The 24,800-nt window shown below is 49.6% G+C and overlaps 1 protein-coding gene across 1 annotated transcript in view; it reads right to left on the reverse strand.

The window, feature by feature from the left end:
• RAB3D (RAB3D, member RAS oncogene family) overlaps positions 1 to 24,467 on the reverse strand; it is a 518,585-nt gene extending 494,118 nt beyond the window's left edge. The window contains exon 1 of the mRNA XM_069604147.1: positions 24,342 to 24,467. The gene's annotated coding sequence lies outside the window, so the exon portion shown is untranslated. The remainder of the gene's footprint in view (positions 1 to 24,341) is intronic.
• Positions 24,468 to 24,800: the final 333 nt, after the last annotated feature.

Here is a 24,800-nt window from a genome sequence, read left to right on the forward strand (position 1 = left end):
AGCAGGCATCGCGGCCTTCACTCCAGAGGACCCCCGCCCCTGCGAGCAGGCATCGCGGCCTTCACTCCAGAGGACAGAGGACACCCCCCCTGCGAGCAGGCATCGCGGCCTTCACTCCAGAGGACACCCCCCCTGCGAGCAGGCATCGCGGCCTTCACTCCAGAGGACACCCCCCCCTGCGAGCAGGCATCGCAGCCTTTACTCCAGAGGACACCCCCCCTGCAAGCAGGCATCGCGGCCTTCACTCCAGAGGACCCAGGCATCGCGGCCTTCACTCCAGAGGACACCCCCCCCTGCGAGCAGGCATCGCGACCTTCACTCCAGAGGACACCCCCCCCTGCGAGCAGGCATCGCAGCCTTTACTCCAGAGGACACCCCCCCTGCGAGCAGGCATTGCGGCCTTCACTCCAGAGGACACCCCCCCCTGCGAGCAGGCATTGCGGCCTTCACTCCAGAGGACACCCCCCCCTGCGAGCAGGCATCGCGGCCTTCACTCCAGAGGACCCCTGCCCCTGCGAGCAGACATCGCGGCCTTCACTCCAGAGAACACCCCCCCTGCGAGCAGGCATCGCGGCCTTCACTCCAGAGGAACCCCACCCCTGCGAGCAGGCATCGCGGCCTTCACTCCAGAGGACACCCCCCCTGCGAGCAGGCATCGCGGCCTTTACTCCAGAGGACCCCCCCCTGCGAGCAGGCATCTCAGCCTTCACTCCAGAGGACACCCCCCCTGCGAGCAGGCATCGCGGCCTTCACTCCAGAGGACCCCCCCTGCGAGCAGGCATCGCGGCCTTCACTCCAGAGGACCCCCCCCCTGCGAGCAGGCATCGCGGCCTTCACTCCAGAGGACACCCTCCCTGCGAGCAGGCATCGCGGCCTTCACTCCAGAGGACACCCTCCCTGCGAGCAGGCATCTCAGCCTTCACTCCAGAGGACCCCCACCCCTGTGAGCAGGCATCGCGGCCTTCACTCCAGAGGACCCCCCCCCCGCGAGCAGGCATTGCGGCCTTCACTCCAGAGGACACCCCCCCTGCGAGCAGGCATTGCGGCCTTCACTCCAGAGGACCCCCGCCCCCGCGAGCAGGCATCGCGGCCTTCACTCCAGAGGACACCCCCCCCCTGCGAGCAGGCATCTCAGCCTTCACTCCAGAGGACACCCCCCCTGCGAGCAGGCATTGCGGCATTCACTCCAGAGGACCCCCGCCCCTGCGAGCAGGCATCTCAGCCTTCACTCCAGAGGACACCCCCCCCCTGCGAGCAGGCATCGCTATCTTCACTCCAGAGGACACCCCCCCCGTGCGAGCAGGCATCGCTATCTTCACTCCAGAGGACACCCGCCCTGTGAGCAGGCATCGCGGCGGCCTTCACTCCAGAGGACCCCCGCCCCTGCGAGCAGGCATCGCGGCCTTCACTCCAGAGGACACCCCCCCTGCGAGCAGGCATCGCGGCCTTCACTCCAGAGGACACCTTCCCTGCGAGCAGGCATCGGGGCCTTCACTCCAGAGGACACCCCCCCTGCGAGCAGGCATCGCGGCCTTCACTCCAGAGGACACCTTCCCTGCGAGCAGGCATCGGGGCCTTCACTCCAGAGGACACCCCCCCTGCGAGCAGGCATCGCGGCCTTCACTCCAGAGGACACCCTCCCTGCGAGCAGGCATCTCAGCCTTCACTCCAGAGGACACCCTCCCTGCGAGCAGGCATCGCGGCCTTCACTCCAGAGGACCCCCACCCCTGTGAGCAGGCATCGCGGCCTTCACTCCAGAGGACCCCCCCCCTGCGAGCAGGCATCTCAGCCTTCACTCCAGAGGACACCCCCCCTGCGAGCAGGCATTGCGGCCTTCACTCCAGAGGACACCCCCCCTGCGAGCAGGCATTGCGGCCTTCACTCCAGAGGACCCCCGCCCCCGCGAGCAGGCATCGCGGCCTTCACTCCAGAGGACACCCCCCCCTGCGAGCAGGCATCTCAGCCTTCACTCCAGAGGACACCCCCCCTGCGAGCAGGCATTGCGGCATTCACTCCAGAGGACCCCCGCCCCTGCGAGCAGGCATCTCAGCCTTCACTCCAGAGGACACCCCCCCCCTGCGAGCAGGCATCGCTATCTTCACTCCAGAGGACACCCCCCCCCCTGCGAGCAGGCATCGCTATCTTCACTCCAGAGGACACCCGCCCTGTGAGCAGGCATCGCGGCGGCCTTCACTCCAGAGGACCCCCGCCCCTGCGAGCAGGCATCGCGGCCTTCACTCCAGAGGACACCCCCCCTGCGAGCAGGCATCGCGGCCTTCACTCCAGAGGACACCTTCCCTGCGAGCAGGCATCGGGGCCTTCACTCCAGAGGACACCCCCCCTGCGAGCAGGCATCGCGGCCTTCACTCCAGAGGACACCTTCCCTGCGAGCAGGCATCGGGGCCTTCACTCCAGAGGACACCCCCCCTGCGAGCAGGCATCGCGGCCTTCACTCCAGAGGACACCCTCCCTGCGAGCAGGCATCTCAGCCTTCACTCCAGAGGACACCCTCCCTGCGAGCAGGCATCGCGGCCTTCACTCCAGAGGACCCCCACCCCTGTGAGCAGGCATCGCGGCCTTCACTCCAGAGGACCCCCCCCCTGCGAGCAGGCATCTCAGCCTTCACTCCAGAGGACACCCCCCCTGCGAGCAGGCATTGCGGCCTTCACTCCAGAGGACACCCCCCCTGCGAGCAGGCATTGCGGCCTTCACTCCAGAGGACCCCCGCCCCCGCGAGCAGGCATCGCGGCCTTCACTCCAGAGGACACCCCCCCCTGCGAGCAGGCATTGCTGCCTTCACTCCAGAGGACCCCCGCCCCTGCGAGCAGGCATCTCAGCCTTCACTCCGGAGGACACCCCCCCGCCTGCGAGCAGGCATTGCGGCATTCACTCCAGAGGATCCCCGCCCCTGCGAGCAGGCATCTCAGCCTTCACTCCAGAGGACACCCCCCCCCTGCGAGCAGGCATCGCTATCTTCACTCCAGAGGACACCCCCCCCCCCTGCGAGCAGGCATCGCTATCTTCACTCCAGAGGACACCCTCCCTGTGAGCAGGCATCGCGGCGGCCTTCACTCCAGAGGACCCCCGCCCCTGCGAGCAGGCATCGCGGCCTTCACTCCAGAGGACACCCCCCCTGCGAGCAGGCATCGCGGCCTTCACTCCAGAGGACACCCCCCCTGCGAGCAGGCATCGCGGCCTTCACTCCAGAGGAACCCCGCCCCTGCGAGCAGGCATCGCGGCCTTCACTCCAGAGGACACCCCCCCTGCGAGCAGGCATCTCAGCCTTCACTCCAGAGGACACCCCCCCTGCGAGCAGGCATTGCGACCTTCACTCCAGAGGACACCCCCCCTGCGAGCAGGCATCGCTGTCTTCACTCCAGAGGACACCCCCCCTGCGAGCAGGCATCGCGGCCTTCACTCCAGAGGACACCCCCCCTGCGAGCAGGCATTGCGGCCTTCACTCCAGAGGAACCCCGCCCCTGCGAGCAGGCATCGCGGCCTTCACTCCAGAGGACACCCCCCCTGCGAGCAGGCATCTCAGCCTTCACTCCAGAGGACAACCCCCCTGCGAGCAGGCATTGCGGCCTTCACTCCAGAGGACACCCCCCCTGCGAGCAGGCATTGCGGCCTTCACTCCAGAGGACACCCCCCCTGCGAGCAGGCATTGCGGCCTTCACTCCAGAGGACACCCCCCCTGCGAGCAGGCATCTCAGCCTTCACTCCAGAGGACACCCCCCCTGCGAGCAGGCATTGCGGCCTTCACTCCAGAGGACACCCCCCCTGCGAGCAGGCATCGCGGCCTTCACTCCAGAGGAACCCCGCCCCTGCGAGCAGGCATCGCGGCCTTCACTCCAGAGGACACCCCCCCTGCGAGCAGGCATCGCGGCCTTCACTCCAGAGGAACCCCGCCCCTGCGAGCAGGCATCGCGGCCTTTACTCCAGAGGACACCCCCCCTGCGAGCAGGCACCCCAGTGCATTTAAGACAGAACCATTTGCAAACTTTTCTGTTTGCTTGTTGGGGTGGGGGGATATGAGGGCCCCCCGTAGTGCGCTTTCGTTGCCAGTATCTTCCACCTGTCACCTGACCCTGTCGGCAGCACACCCACGTTCAGGCGCTGGTCTCTGCAACCATGCCCTGGCCGCATTGGGCAATCGCAGTGGTATACAAACTTTTTTATGTCGAGCCCCCTGAGAAAAACGTTGTTGGTAGGCCCCCCGCCCCGAATGAAAGGACTGCTTGTATTTTATATTAAAAGCAGTCAACTTTCTCTCTTTTTGAAAAGCCTCACCTTCAGCAGTGCAATTAAAGGATTTGCACAGGACCACACGTTTTGGTTGTACCAGCAGTGTTGCAGTATGTAGACGAGACCCCCCCTGTTCATTCCACGCCCATCAGGCAAGCCACGCCCCCAAATGAGCCCCCCACCCCCTCAATTTCTTACCCCACTTAAAGCACTGCATCAGGGTGAAAGCCTCCGAGCGAGGGCGACGAGTGGTAAAACGAACGGTGTAAGGGATAAGAGCCTGCAGGCCTGGACGTGGTATGGGTGCGAGTGGAGCAGCGGTGTGAGGACATGTGTGACCCTCTGCGGTGCTGAGAGGGAGAGCTCTCGCAAGAGAGTCATCTGCCTGCCAAGCACCCACTCTCGCACTCCCATTTCCTGCACACAAGGGCTTCCACAGCAGATGAGTGCCGGGCTACTATTTGGCACGGCTCAGCATAAGCACACTCTGTTCTTTAGCGTGGATTACGCCACCTCGCCTCCTGCCCACAGTGTACGCTCCGTGCACAGGCAGTGTGGAGAGAAGACAGAACTGCCGGATAATAAAGCACCCCCCCAGCAGTGCTCTCCCATCTGAGCACCCAAACCTCGCGCACAGGGCGCTGGTGCACCTGCGGCCGGCACTGTCTCTACCTTACCTGTAAATCAGGGCTCTGACATAATTCGAGCGAGTCCTGGCACGTGCAGCCAGCCAGAAAAAAGACACTTTCTCTCACTTTCAAAACATTCGTCCATGAGGAGTTCACCATTCAAAAAGTGCAGTAATGGCGCCACCCTGTGTTTAACACCGGAATGCGTGCGTTCTGCATGCATTCAGTCCGAAGATACACTGAGGCCTTCCCATCTTTTCCTCAACCTCAGTTATACTTTCCTCACCCCGTAGGCGTTGCTACTGTCTCACTACTGCCGACACTCTCCCCCCCCCGCACCTCTCAACTCAGTAGCCCACCTGGATCCTTATGGTGAGAAACAGAAAGGCACGAAGCAAGATAGCGCAGTCGTGTGAACACTTTCTACAGACACATGCTCGATACCTGTAGGTCACAGGCTTTAATTCTGGCAGGGATAATAACCCAGCCTTTGATTTTGTAGATGAAATAAGTACAACTTTGTTTTGTAACAGTAACCAATTCTATTTACAATAAGTCACGAGAGCAGGGGTGGACTGGCCTATAGGGAACCCTGCGGATGTCCCGTTAGGCCTCTGCACCCTGGGCAGGGGTGGACTGGCCTATAGGGAACCCTGCGGATGTCCCGGTAGGCCTCTGCACCCTAGGCAGGGGTGGACTGGCCTATAGGGAACCCTGCGGATGTCCCGGTAGGCCTCTGCACCCTAGGCAGGGGTGGACTGGCCTATAGGGAACCCTGCGGATGTCCCGGTAGGCCTCTGCACCGAGGGCATGGGTGGACTGGCCTGTAGGGAACCCTGGATATTTCCTGGTAGGCCTCTGCACCCTGGGCCTAGGGGTGGACGGGCCTGTAGGGAATCCTAGAGATGTCCCGGTAGGCCTCTGCACCGAGGGCATGGGTGGACTGGCCTATAGTGAACCCTAGAGATGTCCCAGTAGGCCTCTGCACCCTGGGCAGGGGTGGACCGGCCTATAGGGAACCCTGCGGATGTCCTGGTAGGCCTCTACACCCTAGACATGGGTGGACTGGCCTGTAGGGAACCCTGGATATTTCCTGGTAGGCCTCTGCACCCTGGGCCCAGGGGCGGACAGGCCTGAGGGGAACCCTAGCGATGTCCCGATAGGCCTCTGCACCCTGGACATGGGTGGACTGGCCTATAGGGAACCCTGCGGATGTCCCGTTAGGCCTCTGCACCGAGGGCATGGGTGGACTGGCCTATAGGGAATCCTAGAGATGTACCGATAGGCACCTGCACCCGGGGCCCAGGGTTAGGCTGGCCTATAGGGAACTCTGGAGATGTCCCGCTTGGCCTCTGAACCCGTGGCCTCTCTTCTGTGGTAACCTATTTTGTTTCCACATTTCCTCATAGGAAAAGGGTTGGGCTTGCTGAAAATGGGTAATATGGGACCACTTTGAACATTATTTCTAGGGCTTCTTTTGCTTCCCAGTCCAGCCCTGACCGCGAGACAATACAGTAAAATAAAGTGAGGGTATGTATGGCATGTTGCAGCTTCCTCCATGTGCCCCTCAACCTTGCCATGTCCTCTCACGCTGCTTCGCCTGAAGTGTCATGGTTCCTCTCTAGCCTATGCCACAGACAGACATCTCGGCAAAGGGCTCCACGGGCTCTGGTCCCCTATCCAGGGATCTCCTCTGCGTTCTGTGTTTGGATCATGGGCACATTCCATTGGATCTCCTCCCATGAATAAAGGACACCCGAGGAGTGGCTGGGAAGGTGATCAGCGACTTGCGTTCAGAGACCTGACGTTTGGAGTTGTTAAAGGGAGGCCTTCACCCTAGGCAGTATCAGGGTGCCACAGGCCGCTGCATGTAAAATTACTCCCTCAGTACCAAGGGCCTCATTCACGCCTGAAGCTGTATGGGGCCCCTCTGCTGTGGCTATACCATGCAACCTCTGCCCTGAAGGAGACTGGCCAAGGCTCTTATGCAGCCTCTTCTCAAGATCCATGCTGGTGCCTTTGCCACCCAGTATCAATTGAGCCCAACAGCCCACACCTGAATGGACCAGGGAGGCGTACAAGCCATTTTCGGGTAGAGAAAGAAGGAAGAAGCTTGGACATTAGCTGGAGTGCAGGCTGTAGCAGTGGAAGCAGAAGGAAGATACAGTGCTGGAAAACTAAGCAGAAGTGGGAGAACAAGGGGGATGCTGGAGCATGGAGACAGCAGATTTCACCTGCCTGTTCTGAGAGTGTCATGCCCTCCCAAACTCTGAGGTGCAGAGGCTGCACAGAGGAAGACATGCAGGAAAAACGGTTTTCGACATGTGGGCCTGTTTGCTGTGGTTGCCAAACTGTTGGCATGCCAGAAGCAATTGTCGAGCCGAGGGTCTTGGGAGCAGAGGAGACTTCCAAAATGTGATTCCAGAACAGAGACACCTGTTCAGGAGAAGAGTGTGGGTCACCAGCGAGCCAGATGCAGCAATTGTTGTAGCAGAAGTTGGGAAAAGCAGTGCGCTCCACAGAGAAATTGTCTCAGAAGCCACTGAGTGAAGCACAGCATTCTAAAACATTGCATGAGCCTTGTCGGGAACTGTAACCAGCTCCTTTGCCACTCGCGTAAGACTTCTAAGCGAGTAGAAGTTGATTGTTGTATTAAAAGTCCACTGAACAATGGAATTGTAACACACGCGTATAGAGTGAAGAGATTCTTACATAGGAAGCTAACGCTGTTAAAATATATTGTTCCACTAACCACAGACTATTATTGTTAAGAGAGTGGTCATGTGCCCCTAATTAAGGAAATGGAAAGCTGCTAAATCCATTTAAAAACATTTAACTGTGACGATATCAAAGTTACAATCTTTTCTGTGGCAAAACTACATTAACAAATGGTTGTATGTGTCTTATTGTGATTCCCTGAGGAGGCCTGACCTCTATCCTTTGCTTCTACAGGAATACAATTAAATATTCATCTTTAAAGCTTGAACACTACATCAAAGAGTGGTTGTATGTGCCTAATTGTAGTTTCTACCAAAAGACTGAACCTTATACCTTGTATAACAGTAACATTAATTTACAAGATGTTAAGACTATAAACGATTGAAGAGAACAAGCATTGTCCCAAGCAAAGAGGCACCCCATACTAATTGTGAAGCTGAACCTTTTCCAGAGTTTAGAACAATCCAGCTACATTGTGAAGTTACTAACAAACAAAAGGCCTAGGATAAAAGTGTGCAAGTATTACCTGAAGCTAAGAGAGTGGCACCAAGGCTTCTGGGTAGTTGTTTGGGCTGATAGCCAGGAGAAAGGCGAAGGTAAAGCTGACAAAAGAGAACTGGATGCTTGTGTCAACTATTTTGAAGCATACTTAACCTATAAGGCGCAAGACTACTGAAGCCAGAGAGAAGACGGTCTTGAAGGCAACCCCAAGTTACTATTGTGGCAGTTAAGACAAGAGAGGCAAAGAGGCTACCCCTTTGAAGAAAGCTATTTAAAGGAAGAGTGTCTTACCGACCTGAAGAGGTTACAAATTCTATCTTGTCAAAATCTGTCTAAAAGTCATAGTAGCTGTGGCAGTAGTCCAAAGCACTTAAACTAAAGAAGTATATCTGGTTGTCGGTAGATGCTACATTGCAGTTGTCGAAACCAAGGTGAAATACTGTGGGACAAAGGTGACAGTTCTCATAGTGAAGCAAGTAGAAGTATAGTGGTAGAAGCGGAAGTAGCAGCATTAAGAAGTCATCTGACACATTTACTCTTTTGACTGTAGAAACCATAATTCAAGAAGTCCTAACTGTTAACCAAGAACTGTGTAACATTAATAGTGTGGTTATTGTATTTTTATTTGAACTGTGACAAATCTTCATGTGGGATTGACAGAAGCATCGTGGCCAGGATTACGACTGTGGCTATTTTCTTAGAGGTGGACAGTGAATACATTTAACCCAGGAAGAACTGAGACATTTTCTTTCTATGGTTGAATATTTTCATGAAGAGACTCTACATTCTGGGGAAGGGAAATCTCCCAGGACATTAGAAGGTCATTTAGGAAATGTAAATAATGTTCATGTCATGTTGAATTGCCATTTCTTTATGTGCTTGTTGTTTAGTGTGAGGGCCAGTTATCCTGTGTTAGAGTGTGTTCCCTTAGTTTTCAGACTAGGCAGGGAATTCTTCAGCAGAGTTGGGACTGTGAGGCGTTTTTGACAAATATTCTTTAAAAATAAATTGGCATATTTTGAAAGATCTACAAACAGTTGTCCACCTCACATTACTGACCCCTCACACAAGGCTGAAACCCAGAGACCATTAGGGTTTCCGAGTACTGTTACAGTTTGCCTGTATGAAGCATGATTGCCAAAGCTTCCACCCAGACACTGTTGGGTTTTGTCTGTATGAGGCATGAATGCCAAAGCTTTCACCCAGACAATGTTGGGTTTTCCCAGTACTGAGCACGATTACCAAGACTCCCACCCAGATACAAATGTTTTCCCAGTTCTGAACATGAGTGCCAAGGTTTCTTGTCAGATGCTGTTGGGGTTTACCTGTACTGAGCATGATTGCTGAGGCATCCACCCAGACACTTTTGGGTTTTGCCTGTATGAAGCATAATTGCCAAGGCTTCCGGTCAGACACTGTTAGGTTTTGCCAATACCGAGCATGATTGCCAAGTCTTCCACCCAGAAACTATTGGGCTTGTAGTCAGAAAGTGTTGGGTTTTGCCAATACACTGTTGGGGTTTGCCAATACCGAGCATGATTGCTTAGGCTTCCACCCAGACTCTATTGGTATTTGCCTGTATGAAGCATGATTGCTTAGGCTTCCACCCAGACTCTATTGGTATTTGCCTGTATGAAGCATGATTGCCAAGGCTTCTCGTCAGACACTGTTGGGGTCCGCCTGCAAGAAGCATGAATGCCAGGGCTTTCACCCAGACAATGTTGTGTACTGAGCATGATTGCCAAGAATCCCACCCAGATACAAATGCTTTCCCAGTACTGCGCATGAGTGCCAAGGTTTCTAGTTAGACACTGTAGGGGTTTACCAGTACTGAGGATGCTTGCTGAGGCTTCCAGTCAGACACTGTTGGGTTTTGCCAGTACTGAGTGCAATGCCAAGACTCCCACCCAGACATTGTTGGGTTTTGCCTGTATGAAGCATGATTGCAGAGGCTTCCACCCAAACACTGTTGGAATTTGACAATACCGAGCATGATTGCCAAGGCTTCTGCCCAGCCACTTGGGGTTTGCCTGTATGAAGCATGATTGCTGAGGCTCTCACCCAGACACTATTGGGGTTTGCCTGTATGAAGCATGATTGCTGAGGGTCTCACCCAGACACTATTGGGGTTTGCCTGTATGAAGCATGATTGCAGAGGCTTCCACCTAGACACTGTTGGGTTTTGCCAATACCGAACATGATTGCCAAGGCTTCCGCCCAGCCACTTGGGTTTTGCCTGTATGAAGCATGATTGCAGAGGCTTCCACCTAGACACTGTTGGGTTTTGCCAATACCGAACATGATTGCCAAGGCTTCTGCCCAGCCACTTGGGTTTTGCCTGTATGAAGCATGATTGCTGAGGCTCTCACCCAGACACTATTGGGGTTTGCCTGTATGAAGCATGATTGCCAAGGCTTCCAGTCAGACACTGTAAACAAGGTTTGTGGATTCGCAACTGAGTACCTCTGCGCTATTTGTCACTTATCAAAAATTGGGAGAAATGAAGTACAAAAAGAGGTGTAAGCAGCAGTCCAACTCCCGCCAACCTATCCACACAAGTTGGTGCTAATACAATGATTAAGTGAAAAGAGGGGTGGAATTCCGCTTTACACCATTGGGTTAAACAATTGCAATCACAATTCAGTATTTTAAGAAAGTAAAGAACAGCTGACACGTGTTTCGACGCTCAGGTCGTCTTCAAGGCTGAGTAGTTGGATCAAAATCAATTATCAGTTAATAATAATGAAGGACATTACAGAAAATAATCAAATAAAATACATCGACATAAGTCACAAGTACATGTTAACATAGTAAAATTGCATTTGGTTGGCAAAATAAAAAGGAAATAATGAGATTGTCAAACATTACATGTACGATTTGACATTAACCATGAGGGCACATTAACAAGTAAACAAAATGTGAGCAATTCAATGAAATTATAAAGAAAAAAAGAAAAAAATAAGGCATACAATGTCAGGTAGGGAAGGAAGGACAGAAGTTGCGGAACACTGAAGGCAAATAGCAGGAAAGAAAAAATTATTACAATGAATACTAATGAATGTGGTTATGTATGATAATAGATTAACATGAATGATGTTTGCTGTATATGCCTCATTTACCACTGTCAACCCCCATGCAGATTAAGCACCAGCCGCAAAAGTGAAGGCAAAACCATAAATCATGAGGCACCAACATGTGAACTGAAATATAAACGAGTGAGTGAAAAAAAGGGCAAGTGAGCCCATGCACATAATCTGGTGAGGGGATGTACCATAAAGAAGAAGCAAACGATTGAAATGAAACCCAAATGTGAGGAAACCATAAAACCCAAATGGTAGTAGGTATTATGGTAATAATCCGAGATGAGCTTACCGTAGAGGAACGTAAATGGCAAATAAGCATGGGACTCCTATTAGAAATGAACCTTATGTCAGATTTGATAAATATGAAAATTGTCAAATGATGAAACAAGATGCTAGCACATACTGTATGGAGAATGACTGTCTCAATGTTAGGTCGTTCGGCTTTCAGTTTATTAGTTTCTTTTTCTTGCTTGTGATTCAACTTGTCTACCATTGACGTCATTCGTGCGACGTAATTCATCCGCATTACCGCCGACGTCGGGCAAATATATTGTCTTTAGATCAAAATTTGAAATAATGTGGACATTCCTTAAATAAATTGAAACTCCAATCTAGTACAGTTGTGTGGCGCAGGAGTTTTTGTGTGAGGACAAGTTACCTTCTTTGCTATAACATAAGATGTTGGGGCTTGACCTTTGTTCTTCCGTCCTCACGCATCTGCGACACCGGAGAAATCTGAACCACATTTAGGGCGCAGAGCTAACTTTAGCTGGCACACCTAACAACCCCACTACCTAGTTTAGAGTGATTAAATATGACCAACAATACTCCTCGATCAAACACATAGAGAGGGAGGTGGTGAACGCCAGCAGAAACCGTATAAGAAAATACAAACAAAGTGGCAAAGCCTTAAATGACAAACTACGCACAATCATGTCAGAGGTAACAGATTAGACAGTAATGAGAATGTGCTCTCCTGAAGAGTTTACGAATGTTGTATGGTAAATCTAATGTCCGAGAGCTCTCTGTTCGTTCAAAGCAAAAACCCACTTACACGAATTTGATGAGGAATCTCAGAACAAAAAGAAAACCCTAAGGAAAGCAATTTCCAAACTGAAATCTTTTAGGCTACCATCAGCAGAATGCCTGCAGGCCAAACAAAACACTTATCACCACATACAGGAATTGGTCAAGAGCACACAATCATTTAAGCACATAGAAAGACGGCAAAATAATGTTAAATAACCTGCTCCCAAAAGATTCAGGCAACTTCTGGCAAATAATTAACGGCATTAATACACAGCAATATGAAATTCAAAGCAACGTCATCTTAGAAGCAAAATGGACAGCCTATTTCACAGAGATTTATCAAGGCGACACCAGCATACCGACAGATGCTAAATCTCCAGCAGTTTAGCATTTGAATTTTGATGAAGACCTAATCAAGGAATTGATTAGGAAATCCTCATCCTCTAGAGCTGCGGGCACTAATGGGCTGACCAATGCAATCTTAAAATCAAACATCGACCTCTGGAGCAAAATAATGAGCTCACTATTTGCAGAGTACATATGCAAAGAATCTCTCCCATTGTCCTGGAAGAGTGCAATTGTAATGCCTATACACAAAAAGGGTAATCGAGAGATACCAGAGAATTATTGGTCGATCATGCTATTAGACATGGATGGGAAGATATTCGTTGCTGTGGTTCTGCGAAATCTAGAATAGTGGATTACTAAGAATAACATTCTAAGTAAATTTCAAACAGATTTCGCAAAGGGCTATCCACGTCTCTAAACAGGTTAGTGCTGTCAGTGATCTCACAACAATCCTATAGAAAGAAAGGGCAACCGCTGTATGGAGCATGGCTAGACCTATGTCGCACCTTTGAGCCCATTAACAGAGACCGCCTGTAGGCAAAACTGGAACATGCGGGATACCAAAAGGTTTCTTTCAATAATATGATCCCTCTATATGGAAACATTGATGCAAATATGGCTAAACACTGAAGGCTATTTAACTAGTAAGACACCAACAACGATCGGAGTACGGCAAGATGCATTATCGCAGCATGATTTTTCAACTTGTACCTAGCCGACTTATCAATGGCCCTAGTTCCCCATGCATTAGCAAGCCCAAAAATTGGAAACCAACCAATACAGTGGATAGCATACGCTGATGACGTGCTCCTATTAGATTTTACACCACGAAGTCTACAATGCCTACTTTGTGCATTTTAGCAGTATGTATACCTAAATAATCTAATAGTAAAACCAGAAAAGTCTCAAATTCTAATCTTTAAAAACCAGGGTGTTACAAAAACAAGCTACACCTGGCTTTTACAAACTCAATCAATTGAGATGAAGAAAGAACTAATCTATCTGGGAATCAAAGTGCAGGCCACACAAACAAAAACTGCACGTGAACAAGCCCAAGAGCTACAAGTAATTTCACTAGGAGCCCAAATGAAAATGTTGTGTGCAGTCTACTGCAAATTTTCAATGATGCCCTTGCTCACCTTCTACAGAGTGAAGATGGTCGCAGCACTTATTTATGGATTTGGAACCATCCCGGCAGCACAGCTAATCAACTGGGATCGTCTTGAAGGAAAGCTATGGAAAAATGTACTCTGCCTTCCGACGAGTTATCCAATCAGTAGCCTATCGGACTATAACTATTCCACCAGAAGACTCCTTATATACAGACATACAAAGAGAACTAAAAAACAAAGGAAATTATTTCCTAAATCGACTGGAAAAGTATGTGATGTGCTTACTGGAGGCATGCAATCATACCACGCAGGATTTAGAAAACAACCAAATCGGCATTAAACAAGCATTGGCACGTACAGACTGGATAAAGACAACAGCAAAGATGAGATCTTATAGAATTTGCAAATTACTATTGCAATTTGACAAACCAAAACACTTCCCCCTAAATATCTCACATGGTTCCTTGATCCTGTTATAAGATCAGTCTTTCTCAGAGCCTAAACTTAGTACAATTGAAGGAAGTGCTGGCAGCGAGAGATCAAGTCCACCAGGCCCCAGAATGCAATCTCTGTGGGGTTACCACAGTCGAATCGCTGAAGCACATCTTGACATCATGCTCGGGAACAAGTGAACTATGAGCAACTCAACTGGGTTGGTTCATATGGAATGGCTAGACACGGGAACGGTTGATTGCAGGGCATGAGCTACCACTAACGATCGAGTTATTCAAACTCCTAAAAGAGCTGGACTTAATTGAGTAAGATGGAAAATAAGAGAATTAAGTAATGTTTGTTGAAAACAAGAGTTGGGTAGGTTCACAAGCAAGACAATGAGCAAATTGTAAATGGATTTGTAATTACCTATCTAAATTTGTCAATTTAATAATTAAAAAAAAAAATTTGTAGTATTGTTTAACAAGAAAATGTATGCAAGATCACGTGAGACGTGGTGGAAATGTGGTGCCTAAATGTGTAAAAGACAATGCGCCTCATTATGACTTCGGCGGCAACCATGCCGCTATTGGCGGCATGGCTGCCGCCGAAATCGGTTCCGGGTTCCCAGAATGGGGAATTACCAGGCCATTCTGAGTTCGGAGGGCCCGGTAAGTCCGCCCTCCAGGAACCCGGGCCCGGACCTTTCCCATTCCCACCTGAGCCCACAGGGGGCTCAATGGGAATGGGAGAGGGTGCAAACAACAGGCCGATTACGAGCAGCCTGTTGTTTACTCCATCTTCACCTCGCGGGACCCGGTAAGGACGCCTGGTTTGACCAGGCGTTACTTACCGGGTCCCGCGAGGGGAGCTTGTAATGAGGCGGAACGGGTTTAACGGGTCCGCCTCCTTTAGCGGAGCCCGTTAACCCGCTCCGCCTCAGTCGTAATAAGGCCCAATGAAAGTGTGTACTAAAAGTCGAAATGTTGACTAAATGTACACAATAAATAAATAAATAAAATAAAAGCCAAAATAGGTGATAAATCATTTGCTGTTGCATTGTAGCACTTGTACCAGTTGCAATTGGAAAAGGTTGTCACACAGGTAGGTGGATCTGTAGGTTTTTCTTTAGGTTGTGGGTTGATCAGGGCTTCCCTGTTATAGTAAAGTGCTCTCTCAGAGGGGTTTTTAAGGAGTCACTTTGGGTACCCCTTGTAATACGTTTGTTCTGCAGGATTTTAGCTAGATAGGCACATCAGTACTGTCCCTTTTTGAGTCTAAAGATTTGTCCGAAAGGGAGATTTGCTTTAACGTGATGGGCATGTTGACTATCGATATGTAGAAGATCATTCCGGTCAATCGGTTTGTGGTTTGGTTTGACTTTCAACACTGAGTCATCTATATAAATTGCCATGGCGAGGAAATTAAGTTTGGCTTTGCTTATAGACTTGGCAAATCTGGGGTATCTGTTTTGTGCATTTAACCATGTTGTAAATTCCTATGCTGCCGTGGGAGTACCTGAGCAGATAATCAGGATATCATCAATATATCTCAGCCATTTAGCAATGTTAGTCTGAAATGGGTTTGTCTCAGCATAAATTGTACTGATTTTGAACATTTCCACAGATACGTTTGCCAGGCTGTGGGCCATGGCGGAACCCATTGCTGTGTCTTCAATTTGTTGGTAAAATGCGTTCAATAGGTGAATGTAATTCTGAGTTAATGCTGTTTCGCTACACCATCAAATAAATGAATTTGGGACTGGTAAAGTGTCCTCCCCTTTGTGCTAAGATGTTTGCGCGGAGGCCACTGCTAGCTCATGCCATACCTTAAATAGTTGCTCACCAGCCTCCTCATATGTGTTTCAGATAACAGGTGTTCGAGCAAATAGACCAAAATGCAGGAAAGGAGCATACATTACCTGTCAACTGGTTTGGAGGGAGGAGTAGTGGTTTGAGGGAGGAGGAGTGGTTTGGAGAGAGGAGTGGTGAATTGTAGGAAATAGTAGTGGTTTGGAGGGGAAAGTAGTGGCTTGGAGGGAAGAGTAGTGGTTTGAGGGAGGAGGAGTGGTTTGGAGAGAGGAGTGGTGAATTGGAGGTGGGAGTAGTGGTTTGGAGGAAATAGTAGTGGTTTGGAGGGGAAGGTAGTGGTTTGGAGGGAGGAGTAGTGGTTTGGAGGGAGGGGTAGTGGTTTGGAGAGAGGGATAGTGGTTTGGAGAGAGGGTAGTGGTTTGGAGGGAGGAACAGTAATCTCGAGAGACGAGTAGTAGTAGGAAGGAGGAAGTACTATTAGTAGACAGAGGACTCACATCAAAGGGTGCAATCAAGAGCTAGGAGGAGTGAGAACATTGAAGGGATAGAAGAGTGGTGGGAGCAGTGAGGCGGAGTAGACAAGAAGAAATGATAGGAAAGGGAGTGGTGAGAGGTGAGAGTGAGCGTGTTAGAAGAAGCCCGAATCAAATAGAGTATTTGTAAGCCACCACACAAATCCTATTAGATCACCAACAACTGGAGAGAGTATGGACAATTAGGAAGTCCCTGCGAGAGAGTCAGCATTTAGCTCATCACCTCTAGCACAAGGCAGCTCTTGGACAGTAGTGCTCAACATTCAGTAGCACTAACCTGGGGTCGGATACCTGACTTAGGGAGGAGGGCCATATCAAGATGAGAGAACAAGGGACAGCCTTAGGCCCCACAAAGAGATACATACAAATCCCTTGAACTCTCCTTGCAACTTGGAGTCATTCTTGTGCCATGGGTTATATATGTTTGTTATTGCCGACCTTAACCTGTTTAGTATTTGCATGGTCTAACCCATCTCTAAATTTTGGGGCGTGAGGGTACTGTATCCAGGGGTGATCCTCTTACCATTGTCACAGATGGCCTCAAGAATACACCAACTCTCGGAAAAGGTTCAAGGGTTTTTGTGATCCATTTTAAGGGATGTCACTCCCTCTTTCGTCTTCTTGTGTGCTTCCTCCGCCCTAGCCCAGTCTTCTCTGATGTGCAATGGCCTGGCTCCTTTGGCAGCCTGTCAAAGACAAGCCACTCAACACTAGGCTAGGGCCCCTCTACAGTTTTCTACCTCATACCATCTTTTCGACGCCTTTTGATAGCATGATTAATTCCATGCAAAGTTGTTGATGTTGTCTTCTCCTGACAATGCGTTGGTACAATGGAAGTCTTATTGCCTTATCTGATGGAGGTGTAAGAATGCCTATGAGCGGAAATTCTTTACCGCTCACTGCCATTGCAAAAGGCTCATTGGCCCTCATCACAAGGTTGGCGAAATGGGTTTACCGGCACCGGTAAAGGTGCCGGTGTCGGTAAACCCATTCCGCCCTACCACGAGGTCTCCTCGCGGGACCCGCAATGGGCGCCTGGAAAAATCAGGCGTCCATACCGGGTCCCACGAGGACACCAGGGAGCTAACAACGGGCCCGTCATTACGGGGCCCGTTGTTAGCTCCATCCCCATTCCCATTGAGCCCTATGGGGGCTCGAATGGGAATGGGGATGGACCGGGTCCGGGTTCCTCGGACGGGGAATTACCGGTTCCGCCAAGGTTGCGATTGCCCGGTAAATCCTCATTCGAGGGACCCGGGCCCGGATTGCGGTAAGGAGGCAACCATGCCGCTAAAAGCGGCATGGTTACCTCCAACCTCCTGATGAGGGCCATTGGTAGGAGTATAACAACATAGACAGACGACTGCTGAAAGAGAGTCTGCTGGAAGCAAGGCCAGACGTTTTTAATTCAGGCCATATCTTTAATCTTATTCAATCCTCACCTCCACCTATGTTATGTGTAACAGTGACTTGGCTCTCAAATACTTTGCGTCAATTTACTGACTGGCTCCAAACTGCTACCTACTGACAATGTGACGCACAGCGTCGCATTCATTTTCAAAGAAACTTTGCCTTTTACTAACCTTTACTGTCTGCAAGATTTACTAGTAAGGACTAGCTAAGTCATGCTGTTTCGCTAGCAGCGGTTTGGAAGGAGCGCGCCCCACGTGTTGTTCCTGGCCACACGCCCCATCCCCGGAACCAGGAAGAGCGGATATAGTCATCCTCTGGAGCAACAGCAGCCACCCCTTAGCACGGACAGCCCGCACCAGCGCCCTTCTGCCACGCCATTCCTCCCCACTGGTGCTTGCCCTCTGTCCCTTCACCTCTGGGACTCTGCATCCTCACCACCTGGGCATTCCAGCCGACCATCCCATGCCCGCAAATAACGAGCCAGGACCAGCTGATAAGGTGAAACAGTCTTCCGGAGTAAAGAGCCAGTCCAGAGAGGGCAACCTCATGCCCAGGGGCGTTGCTAGGGGGGGGCTAAGGGAGCTATAGTCCCTGATCTTTGGGTTGTAGCCCCAGATAGAATCTCAGGAGCTACAGCCAAAAGACTGGCTAGCCCCCAGTCCCAACAGTTCCGACATCAGCGTAGCCCCAGGTCTTTTCCATACCTAGCAACTCTCCTGCTCATGCCCACGAGGCCTTGAATTCCCCTCATCAGGAAAGGATCCCCACTTCCAGTGCTCCGCCATGAGTCATTTCCCCTTGACCCCTTCCCATTCAATTCACTCCCCTTAACCCCACCACCTTTCCCCTCCCTAAGGCCCAGCAGCAATGGGCGTCACTGCTGGGGATGACGCGGACACCAAGCAGAGTCACAGCTGAGTCGCGCTGTTTGGGTGGACGGCTGGCTGGTCTGGAATGGGTGCAGCGACTGTTTGACGTGGAAGAGACCCAAGACACCGAAAACTCTGGAAACCTTTTTAACTTCCTGGTTCTTCTAAGTAAAGGGGGTGTTAGGGTAACCCTGTGGCGGGGATTTTAACTGGCCGCCTGCCCGCTTGTTTAGTCACTCCATAATACACGCTGATATCACGTTTTCTGGGGCCTTATACCTGTAGGTCTACAGGAAGGCACTGTGTAAATATTCTGCTCCACTCGCCCCCAAGAACCTGCCCATTGCTGGATCTTCTGTATCAGAGGACAATAATGCCCCTCTCTCCGAAATGGAGACACTTATGCTCGATTTCCCCTTAAACAAGTCATGTTCCAATGTTTGTAAGCATGGGGAGGAAACAAAATGACTTCTTAAGAATTCTGATAAAGACTACTTAGGAGAAATGACCTTGAATTTGAATAATAATTATAATTGATTATTTATAACGCATTTAGTACCCAGAGGTTTTTATGCCCGGAATCCAGGATCGAACCTGCGTTGCTCTGCATCGTCTTGCTTCCAAGGCTAGAGAGTTGCCCCAGAGCTATCCTCCCGAGGATTTCTGTCTCTGAACCACCAAATATTCTACCTCGATTGACCACAGGCATAGATACGCAGCCACATGGTTATTTGCCCCAGAATTCACCCTGCCTCGCTCAGAAAACATATCACACATGACTACATGTCCCACAATGCACCCGGCTTAGGTAGGAGGATGGTGTATGGCAGATGAAACAGCAAACGTCCGAGCCCCACCCACCCATACACTCACTTCGATGAGGGAGTATAGATGGACTGGTCGCAAGAAGCGGGCTCGTTCAGAGACGGCATGAGAAGGCCGCCAGCCACTGGTGACAGTAATACTCACCTTGCCACAGGAACTCTTTCATGGAAGCATGGACACTGAACAACCACTGAACGTGAGTTCTGACATCATGCGACTGCTTGTTGGCACGGAACAATTCATTTTCTGATATTTGGTTTCCTAAGAGAGAAGCTCTGGCTGTTTACTACCAGAGCTAAAAAAATATATAAATTAAAAAAAAAACTTTTAGAAGCACTAAGCAGAGAAAATTGTCACGGGACAATGAACATTGTACCGGCTTTTCCCCCTTAACGCCTTACTCTTTTATTGGGTCTACTTTGCTTTGATTATCGCCATCGCTCACATGTTCTTTTTGCAATATTTTTCAGGAGGAGGCATAAATCCTCTAGCGCGCTGATAGGATGTGGAGGGGGCCGGTGCCCAGATTGCTGCCCTGGGTCCTTGCAGTCTATCTCCTGCCAGAAGCCCCTTGATAGTGAACTGGTGGGCAGGCCTCTGGCAACATTACTGTGCAAAGGACGCGGCTTGGGATGGTATCTCTTTACAGCAATATGCGCCACAACTGATGGAGCCCCCCCCACTCCTTAGCGCTATAAGAATGAACGCAATTGTACTCAATTTACTGGAAGGATGGAGGATGGAGGCCAGAGGTGGCATTGTGGATTCGACTGTCTGGCTGAAGGTTGACACGCAGTTTAATCACTGAGCTAGCCTACCACCAGCTTCCCTGTACTGTAGCAGAAAACAAAAAGGTGTCCTGCCAGGTTCACTAAACATACATATAAATTCTATTTATAGTAGTCTCCTCAATGCCAAGAGTATGGCACAAACTATCTGAAATAGTTCCTAGGTATGATTTTTATAATTTTATGTTCCCCTAAGTCTTCATTGGGATAAGTCTTTCAAATCCACCATTTCATACTTCTGTTTAAGAATTTAAACAAAAGTAACTTCTTATTATTTTTTTGTTATTGCGCACAAGCAAGGTCTATAAGTTACCAAGCACAATTGGCGAAAAATAAATTCCAAAGCAAGCACAATCTATACAAAAATGGAACAGATGGGTATCCTGCTAATGTACACACATTTTCATATAGAACAAAATACAATTATTTATACACATTTGAAAAGAACATTTGAAAGAAGAAAAAAACTTTTTCTCTAAACAGTCAACACAATGTGAATATTGGAAATGATAGGACCCCTCTCGGTGGTTGAAACCATATGTAGCTGAATTTTAAATTTTCAGTTCAGTTGGGGGCATTTCCAGTTTGCTAGCTGAACTCAAGGTCTACTAGCTGAACTCGGGGACCCCGAGTTCAGCTAGCAGACCTTGAGTTCAGCTAGCAAATGTTTTTTTCTTTTTCACAGAGCAACTTAATCCAGCAGAAACCATTTGGTAATAGCCAAGTAGACTATCCACCTGGACACCCTACCTTTAAGTAACAACCGAGATAGCAGACATCCCCTTTCAAAGTATACCAGCTTTGTGTAGATCTTGCTAGTGGCATTTCCAATTGGCAAATAAGAAATCAGTTCTACTGTATCCAATTTTGGTAAATAGATTTTATTACTGGAATTCCCTTGATAAAATAAAATCACAAAACACTATGTGAGGGAGGACCAAGGAGCAGCAACTTCCACCTGATGCTCTGGTAACAAGTCAAATGCCCCAAGTGAATTGAGAGAGGGTCACATATAGTGATGTCCTATAGCTTTTTATCTCTCCCATTGCAGGCTGGAAATATGATATGATATTTTATTTGTATTGCGCTTGTACACAAGTGTTTCAAAGCGCGACAAGGCAAGGGAGGGGAACAGGGGAGAACAAACAACGATCTTGCTAGGCCCAGTGACATTGAGAACGTGCAAGTGCATGGGAAAGGGAAAGGGGAAAAGTGCATGGGGGTGGATAGTGCGGAGTAAATATAAATACTAATAAATAGATAGGAGGCAATAAAACTTGGTAGTGCAGCCAACAAGTGAAGTGCTATGTTTCCGGCAGCAGGCTGGGTAGGTCAAATGCGTGCCAAAAAAGAGGGAAATGGGGGAGGGGGCTGTATGGGTACAGATGCAGTCCCTAGTGCAAGGGGTGATCAGGAGGCAATGCAGGAGTGTGGCAGGGTGAGCAGGTACTTGGGCCCAAGGGACAGAAGGTGGCCAGGTGCACAGTGCCAAGAGAGAGCAGATCGGCTAGGGAGAGGGGGAGCGAAGGCAGAAGCAAAGAGGAAGGTCTTGGGGTGCTACCGAAACTGGAGATGGTTCTCCTCAAGTTTTAGAGCGGCAGTGGGAGGCTCCAGCCGAAGACTGAGATCTACCCCCAGCTCGTTTCTTCGAAAAACGACTGACCCTAAGGGAGTTAGAGGTAGAAGAGCGGAGAGCTCGAGAGGGGAGGTATTTGCAGAGGGATAGCTGAATGTATTTTGGAACCAGGCCTGGTGGACAATGCAGAGGGTTTTGAATTTAATCCTTGCATCCATTGGGAGCCAATGGAGAGATTTCAGAGCTGGAGAGATACGGTCCCAGGGCTTGAGGCCAAGGATAAGTCTTGCAGTCCTGTTCTGGATTAGATGCAGAGGGCGGAGAGTAGAGGCAGGTAGATTTAAAAAGAGGCTGTTACAATAGTCCAACCTAGAGAAAACCAGAGCTCGGGAGATAGTGAGCTTCTGGGGGAAGGAGAGGAAAGGCAGAGTACCTCTGAGGAGATAAAAGAAATAAATAAAAGAAGAGATGCACACTCTTACCCACATTGAAGAGAGGACTCATCGCCCTTCTGCTTTTAGAGAGAGTACAGTTTTGAGGCTGTGCTCTGGTCCTGAAGAAAGCGGCCAGATGAGAGCATAGTCTGATGAAACCGGTAGACGATAGTGTGTTCAGGCTGATTCCCTGAATCCCTGGGGCACTCATATAGACAAAATCATTCGAATTGTTTAATATATAGCGGTAATATCTTCACTTTTAATTCACAAAAGAGGGAGCATTAAAGCACATTATACTCCCCCAAGTGTTTGGGTTCTGATCCTTGCAATAGCAGGAAAGTAGTGAGCTAGGTTAGGGTCAGCCCTTCTTCTATCCCCTTTCCTATATAGGTAGTATGTCAGCGCCCTCTAGGGATATACAGGCAATTATATTGAGGGATAGTTAGACTGTCCTTTAGGGAGATTTAGTGAGCTCCAGGCCATTTACTGTTGAGAAGTGACAAATAGAGTCTTAAAAAAACGTCCCTCTGTGTCGTGATAAAATAAAATCACCACTAGACTTTTTCAAGAGGTTTACATACACCCATCCTTGAGCAACTTGATTCAGGAGAAACCATTTAGAAACACCCAACTGGTGTGCACCCAGAGCAGCTTTCTGCCTGAAAAGCATGAGGCAGAAGAGGCTAATCACAACAAGCTTGGTATATCGCAAATGACTTCTACTGAACCCAGTTGCTGACATGTACTTTATTTGACAATCAGGTAACCCATTCACATGGAAGAACATAAACAGGCATCCTTGTCATGCACCACCACAAAAGAATGTCAGACACCACCTAATATTCACACATTGTTCACTAAATGCAGAGTGCAGATATGGTCATAAGTGTTCTTTCCATGCAGCTCATATATATTTTACCTAAATATAGATGGACATCTTTGCAACTTGGTTTCCCATTATAGTAAATATTTCATGCTTGAATCTTGCAGAGCTGTCTAACCTCTGGGATGGGCCCAGAGACTCCTAGTTTCCCCCCCCTATCTCAGCCTTCGAAGGAGAGAGGGACACCAAAGGTTAGATGGCCTAACGGGAGTCGAACCTCCATCCCGCACAATGTCTTAAGTCAAGAACATTCATCTAGCTGAGAAATCTTGCATGTACACTGTTTAAGGTGTTTTGTGTGCGTTTACTTGATGCCTGCCCCTCACTCTCATGCACATTCAAGGAGGTAGAGAAATTCTGGGCATAATATGCAGCAATAAGGGGGGCTTATATGTGAGGCTGTCTAATTACTCAGATTTCACAGATTCTATTACTGTAATAAGTTACCTGACATATTATACATTTGAATTCTGGTAGTTTTAGTCTTCTAATCAAGAAGGGGAAAGAAAGCTAACATTATACTCTTTGCTTAACATATCTTTATAGGGGTTCATATATTTGTCAACTGTGTTTATTGTGGTTTGTGTACTTTTCTAATAATTTCATTAAAACAATCTTGAAATCCAAACGGAACACATTTCTGCTAACTAGATCTGAGAATCTTAGGTCAAATCCCTAAATTGATTAATAGTCTCAGGTCCCATTTTAGACACGCTGACTAAAGAGAGAGAGAGTGTGTATGTGTGTGTGTGATCTTGTGCAAGTCAGTTATCCTTTTGTGGGAGATGTAATGCGAACTACTCAAACCCTGCGTTTGCACCAGGCATGGAGTGATAAAACAGAATGACTATATGAGTAATTGTTTTCACTTATGAACAAAAAAGCAATATTTCGGTTTCGCAGAAATGTAGCAGGCATTGCCGGGTTTTTGATTTTCAAATGTGGGCAGGTCTGGTCTTACATGTTTTTTTATATGAAATGCGGCAAATATGGGAGGTCCATTATTTGTCTGGGTTCTACAAAGCGATGTGTACGTTTACTCTCCCCTCATAGGGAACGTCACAGGCCCACACATTCGATTCCCGCGTAGACGTCTCGCGCTCCCTACCTCAGGAAGTGACGTGCCGGCGCGCGCCTCCCAGTTCTTCCGGTTCGCCCTCGCCCCAGGCTGCCGCTGCTTCTTATAGAGGGCAGGCCTGGCTGGTGCTCGCAGTCGTTGCCTGCGGACCCTCTGTGACTCTGAGGGACTCGGGGTGCCTCTCATCTCAGCCTGGACCCGCCGCTGCCCCCCCGAGCTCTGTACACACCGGAGGCCGAGCATTGCGCACCAGTCCATTTCCTTCCTGAATGCCGTGTTTCCTCTTGCAGACAGGAAGCATTTATTGGAATACATGTTGACAGGGCCGCCAGCTCCGCGGGCCTTGCGTCAGACCCTTGGTTTCCTGAGCTGCTACTTGTCTCATTGCTGCACTAACCCCTCTGCCTTCTCCGTGCCCCCCATCCATGCTTCTCTTCTCGCTCCTGATGTCCGAAATACTGCATGCACTAATGTTCACCCCTTACCACA

This window comes from Ambystoma mexicanum, chromosome 3q (genome assembly GCF_040938575.1).
Source record: "Ambystoma mexicanum isolate Mex_15411 chromosome 3q, UKY_AmexF1_1, whole genome shotgun sequence".
Taxonomy (NCBI): domain Eukaryota; kingdom Metazoa; phylum Chordata; class Amphibia; order Caudata; family Ambystomatidae; genus Ambystoma; species Ambystoma mexicanum.